Below are 7,145 nucleotides of genomic sequence, written 5' to 3'. Positions count from 1 at the left end.
AATAAGACAATTTCCATGTAATTTCAATCCAACTTTGACAATTAATATAAAGTTCCTCCACATGCAACGTATAGTACATGATAAGTTTGGTGTTCAAAGCACACCAAGTGTGGTCTGAACACACCTTATGAGGAAAGTTCATTCCCCAAACTTGTTGCACCATGTGATTACAAACAAGTTTGGTGTACCAACGTGCATGCATGGGGGGTTTAATGTTTAATTGAATTGTTTTCATGGAAAGCATTTAGCTAATAGAAACAAAAGAAAAAGAAACATTTTAATAGTTCACACTTTTTTTTCCCACCAAAAAGTTCAAATAACCCATTGCGTTTACTGCTTGTATATAGGGAATCAAAAAGGACATTGATGGTAATTGATAGGACAATTAATACAAGGAGATTCGACCACTACACCAAGGGAATTTTACACTTGTCTTCATAGGGAATGTCCTTGGAGGTGTTGCCATGCAACATGGGGAATGAATGACTTTGGAGACCGAACCAAGACCCTCATAAAAGAGGTGATCCATGTGATAATCCAATCTCAAAACCCCAACCGTCCACTATCAAAACAACACCATCAATCCACACCATTCAAAAATTGCCATCCCTATATATAAACCCCTTCACACAACCCTTCCGTACACACCCTGTATCCCCATTCTTTTCTTTTCACTTCTTTCTCTCGGCCATACACACTTCACGTGCACCTTATATACTCACTTCTTCTTTTCTCCCTTCAAAACTCATTTCTTCAAGACTCATTCTACTTCAACCCAACTGAACTCCATCTTTAACCCCTTACCCTCTAATATTCAATTCTCACTCATGGCAGCATCAAGCGTCAAGAGGCGAAGAGGAAAAGAACCAATGGAGTAGCCCTCCTTCGACACCGGGAAATTTAAAACAGCCTTCCATGAGCTCGAATTCGAGCGAATAAAGGAAAAGAAGATATTGCCCGAATCAACCTTTCAATTCGATGAAGATGAGTGTCCACAAATTCAGGAGAAGATTGAAAAGAAGGGTTGGGAAAAGCTCACTAACCCGGAAGCAAGGGCAAATGCAAACCTCATTAGAGAATTTTATGCAAATGTGGTTAGAGAAGATAAGACCACAGCCCCCACATTCAAGAGTTATGTAAGAGGAATAGAGGTGGATTTTAGCCCCAATGCAATCATTAGAGTTCTCCATTTGAAATTCCCACGTTTTGTTGAGCTTGGTTGCCAAGAAAGAATAGATAAAGGTGCCGACAATGATAAATTGGAGGAGATTGTGGGTGATATATGCATTGTGGGATCTGACTGGGAAAGGTATACAGATGAGAGACCCCGGTTCATCAGGAGAGGAGACCTCATCCCGAAAGCCAAAGTCTGGTTTGAGCTTGTGAGACGATCTATCCTTCCAGCAGCAAATAATTCTGAGGTCAATATCACTCAAGCTACCATGGTACATTGCTTGATAAAGGGTGGAAGCATCAACGTGCACGAAATTATAGGTAAAGGAATCCAAGAATCAGCCGAGAAAAAGGATTCAGGTGCCAGACTTTGGTACCCTAGCACCATCCTTAGATTATGCAAGAAAGCCAAGGTAGTCTTTGAGGACAGCAATCCAATTTGGCTAGGTCTTGGGAGATCACTTACACTCCAACGCATAACTCATGTGACTCCAGCTCAACAGCAGAAAAGATCCCATCTAAGGAAGAGGACATCAGAAGAGGCACAAGAGGAAGAGCCTCTCCAAGAAGAACCCCAACCCACGGAATATCATCAAGAAGGATATCATGACCCAACCGACATCAACTTGGGTCACATCCGAGGAGCCATTGATGATTTGTCAAGGCTATACATGGAAAGACAAGAACAACAACTGCAACTTCAATCTCAGAGAATGGATCGGCAAGAGGAAATGCTAACAAATTGGATGAATCAACAGAGGGAATGGCAGAAATAGCTAATGGAGCAGCAACAAGAGCACTATTCCCAGCTTACTCAAGCCTTCAATCGAGTGTCTGAAAGGCAAGAAAGTCAAGATAAACGCCTCCAGGAACTCAACCAACGCTAGATGAATCAAATGAAAGCATTCAACGAATTCAGCGTGCTAAATGAAGGAAGGCAACTGCACCAAGAAGAATTCAACATCAACACTCAGGCAAAGCTAAACTATGTGGTTGAGCATATGCATCACCTACACTCGGACATCCCAAATTATAAGACAGTTCGCAAGAACTTAACTGAACAAGAAGAAGGGAAGGTGAAACAGCAAAAGGAAGCATTAAAGAAGAAGATGGAGGATGCTGGATTCTGGAAAAAGTTGATGGGGAAGCGTAAGGGGAATGGAGACTCAAGTAATCATGGAGAATCCCAAGGGAGTGATGACAAGTCATCATATACCTATTTTTCTATGCTTTTTCATACAATAAATTGATGATTAGTGCTTAAATATTGCATTCTTTTGTGCTTAAATGATATATTTTCTTGATCTTTTAATTTTATAAATCTTGTAGGAAATAAGAAGAAAAAGAAGCAAAGAAGCACAAAATAAGCTAAAAAGGAGAAAAAAAGAGCTTTGGGGTACACTTTGAAGTTGGGGTACACTTTGGAGCCTTAAAAGCGTGGCCCATGACCAAATCAAAGAAGAAAGCAACCAGCACACACACTGCCCTGCCCTTGCCAAGAGCAGGGCAATATCGTGATGCAAAGTGAGGTTGGAAGCAAATTTTTGCTAAGTTAAAATCTGGGCGTTCATAGCATGACCATGCCTACTTCAAAGGGCTATAACTTGAGCTACAGATGTCCTATTGATGTGCTTCCAGTTGCGTTGGAAAGCTGACATTTAGAGCTTTCCAACAATATATAGCAATATATATTTGGCGTACAATTGTGGCATGAATGAAAGGCATCTTTAAGAGCAAAAAATAAGCAAAAATAAACCAAAGTGCTTCCACCAAGGTTCGAAGCTGGAGCCTCACTCCAAAGCAAAGTAGCGCTCATTATTCTGCTCTGCCTTCTTGGAGAGCAGAGCAATGTCGTGCTCTTCTTGAAGAAAATCCAAGAAAAATCAACTCCAAGTGCCACCTAGGGGTTTCGAACCAACCACCTAAGGGGAGTGAGGAGCGCAGCACTTGACACGGACAGAAGGCACACCATGACACCACTGTCTTGCTCTCCCCAAGGGCAGGGCAGCATCCTGATGCTTCCAATCCTTGGCACACAAATTGGATACCCACACAAAGTTTCCCTGCTCTGCCCTCCACAAGAGCAGGGCAGCCTCTTGGGAGCAACATATGGGCCAAAATCAACCAAAATTCAATTTAATTCAATTCCTCACCAAATTGAATCAAGGCCATCCAAGACCCATTCTCCCTCAAATCCAAAGCAAGCAAAGCCCACATCATCACTCAAAGGCACATGGATCAATTAAATTAGGATTTTTATTTTTGTAATTTGTTTTAATTTCATTTTCATTTTTCATTTTGTAAAGCCTATATAAAGGCATCAATAAGAGCTCAATTAGAGGAGTGCTAGCTCCACTAGGGAGTATTAGGATTTGAGAGCTCTCTCTCAGTTTTCATTTCTATTTTGAAATTTTGGATTGAGGTTGGAGGAATTCTGTTTCAATCTTTAATCTGAAATCCATCTTTGTTCATCTTCTGCATAATTTCTAAGAATTGAAAGTTGAATCTGCGTTCTCATTTACTGCTTCCATCTTTCTTTCTTCTTCAATCTGCTTTCTACATTGATCAAGGAAGGGCTTGAGATCTAGACTTGTTCTCTAGTCTCATTGATTCTCTAAGATCTTGAATTTCTTTTCTGAATTTCACAATTGAGTTGAATTTTGTTTCTGTCTTGATCAAGTGAGCAATTGAGCTCTTGGCTTTCCTTCTGTTTTTACTATTTCATTGAAATTGTTAATTTCACTTTAAGACTTGAGAAATGATCTATGTCTGATGAGCGGATAATTTGTACGCTTTTTGGCATTGTTTTTAGTATGTTTTTAGTAGATTTGGTTTAGTTTTTAGTATATTTTTATTAGTTTTTAGTTAAAATTCACTTTTCTGGACTTTACTATGAGTTTGTGCGTTTTTCTGTGAATTCAGGTATTTTCTGGCTGAAATTGAGGGACCTGAGCAAAAATCTGATTCAGAGACTGAAAAGGACTGCAGATGCTGTTGGATTCTGACCTCCCTGCACTCGAAGTAGATTTTCTGGAGCTACAGATACCCAATTGGCGCGCTCTCAACGGCGTTGGAAAGTAGACATCCTGGGCTTTCCAGAAATATATGATAGTCCATACTTTGCCCAAGATTTGATGGCCCAAACCGGCGTTCAAAGTCACCCTCAGAATTCCCAGCGTTAAACGCCGGAACTGGCACCAAAATGGGAGTTAAACGCCCAAACTGGCATAAAAGCTGGCGTTTAACTCCAAGAAGAGTCTCTACACGAAAATGCTTCATTGCTCAGCCCAAGCACACACCAAGTGGGCCCGGAAGTGGATTTTTATGTCATTTACTCATCTCTATACACCCTAGGCTACTAGTTTTCTATAAGTAGGACCTTTTACTATTGTATTTTCATCTTGGTTCTTCTGGTTCCCTCTCTGGGGCCGAAACCAATGATCACTCTTGTTCTTATGTATTTTCAACGGTGGAGTTTCTACACACCATAGATTAAGGTGTGGAGCTCTGCTGTACCTCGAGTATTAATACAATTACTATTGTTCTTCTATTCAATTCCGCTTGTTCTTTGTCCAAGATATCACTTGTTCTTCAACTTGATGAATGTGATGATCCGTGACACTCATCATCATTCTCACCTATGAACGTGTGACTGACAACCACCTCCGTTCTACCTTAGATTGGGTGAATATCTCTTAGATTCCTGATACACGATGCATGGTTGATCGCCTGACAACCGAGTGCTCGCCTGACAAACGAGCCAGCCATTCCGTGAGATCAGAGTCTTCGTGGTATAGGCTAGAACTGATGGTGGCATTCAAGAGAATCCGGAAGGTCTAACCTTGTCTGTGGTATTCTGAGTAGGATTCAATGATTGAATGACTGTGACGTGCTTCAAACTCCTAGCAGGCGGGGCGTTAGTGACAGACGCAAAAGAATCACTGGATTCTATTCCGGCCTGACCGAGAACCGACAGCTGATTAGCCTATGCTGTGACAGAGCATAGGAACGTTTTCACTGAGAGGATGGGAGGTAGCCACTGACAACGGTGAAACCCTTGCATAAGCTTGCCATGGAAAGGAGTAAGAAGGATTGGATGAAGACAGTAGGAAAGCAGAGAGACGGAAGGGAAGGCATCTTCATACGCTTATCTGAAGTTCCTACCAATGAATTACATAAGTACATCTATCTTTATCTTTATGCTTTATTCGTATATCACTATACCCATTTGAGTCTGCCTGACTAAGATTTACAAGGTGACCATAGCTTGCTTCATACCAACAATCTCCGTGGGATCGACCCTTACTCGCGTAAGGTTTATTACTTGGACGACCCAGTGCACTTGCTGGTTAGTTGTGCAAAGTTGTGTTTATGCAATGGTATTGAGCACCAAGTTCTTGGGGCCATTACTAGGGATTATTTGAGTTGTGAAAAGTAGTGATCACAATTTCGCACACCAAGTTTTTGGCGCCGTTGCCGGGGATTGTTTTGTGTATGGACAACTGACGGTTCATCTTGTTGCTTAGATTAGGTATTTTTCTTCAGGGTTCTTAAGAATGAATTCTAGTGTTTCAAGGTGATGTTCTTATCATCACCAAAGCTGATTGATCATCATCAATTTAGCTCTTGAATGCAATGTCCTGCTGAAGCTTAGCTAGCTATGTCTAATTCCTTTAGACTAAAGCTTTAGACTAACATTGCATGATTCCTGGAATTCTCATTATGAATTTTGATACCTTTATTTTCTTCTTCCATTTAATTTTCGAAAAAACACAAAAAAATTACAAAATCATAAAATCCAAAAAATTTCTTGTTTGAGTCTAGTGTCTCATTTTAAGTTTGGTGTCTTGCATGCATTGTTATTTGATTTTAGTTGCATTTTGATTATTAAAAATCCAAAAATATTTTTAATTTGTGTCTTCTCAAGTCAATAATAAAGAGAATTGAAGATTCAGAACATACAGCAGAGGAATTGCACAGAAAAAGCTGGGCGTTCAAAACGCCCAGTGAAGAAGGACAGACTGGCGTTTAAACGCCATCCAGGGTACCTGGTTGGGCGTTTAACGCCCAAAAGGGTACAGTTTTGGGCGTTAAACGCCAGAATGTGCACCATTCTGGGCGTTTAATGCCAGGATGGCACAAGAGGGAAGATTTTGTTTTCAAATCAATTTTTTTTCAAGTTTTCAAAGTTTTTCAAAATCAAATCTTTTTCATATCATATCTTTTCAATCAAATGTTTTCAAAATCAATTTCTTTCCTCTTTCAAAGATACTTGCTATCAATTAATGATTTGATTCAACATTTCAAGTATGTTGCCTTTTCTGTTGAGAAAGGTTTAATGTTTGAATCATATATTTTCTTGATAGGCAAGTCATTAATTTTTAAAATCAAATCTTTTTAAAAATTGTTTTCAAATCATATCTTCTCAATCACATATTTTTTTTAAAACCAATCATATCTTCTTAACCTCATCTTTTTCAAAATAGTTTTCAATCAAATCTTTTTGACTTCTAATTTCAAAATCTTTTTCAAAAATCACTTGATTTCGTTCCCACTTTTATTTTCGAAAATCAATTAGTGTTTTTCAAAATGTTTTCAAAGTCTTTTACTTAATTTTCGAAAATTACTTCCTTTCTTCTAACATCCTTCTATTTATGGACTAACACTATTCCTTAATGAAAAATTCGAACTCCTTCTTCTATGATAAGTTCGAATTTTCTACTTCTGTCTTCTACTTTTCTTTTCCTCTGACACCTCAAGGAATCTCTATACTGTGACATAGAGGATTCCACATTTTCTTGTTCTCTTCTCTTTCATATGAGCAGGAACAAAGACAAAAGCATTCTTGTTGAAGCTGACCCTGAACCTGAAAGGACCTTGAAGCGAAAGCTAAGAGAAGCTAAGGCACAATTCTCTATAGAGGACCTAACAGAAATCTTCAAAGAAGAAGAAGACATGGCAGCCGAAAACAA

The sequence above is a fragment of the Arachis stenosperma genome, chromosome 6 (genome assembly GCF_014773155.1).
Source record: "Arachis stenosperma cultivar V10309 chromosome 6, arast.V10309.gnm1.PFL2, whole genome shotgun sequence".
In the NCBI taxonomy this organism is placed as follows: domain Eukaryota; kingdom Viridiplantae; phylum Streptophyta; class Magnoliopsida; order Fabales; family Fabaceae; genus Arachis; species Arachis stenosperma.
Note: the sequence above shows the minus strand (reverse complement) of the source record.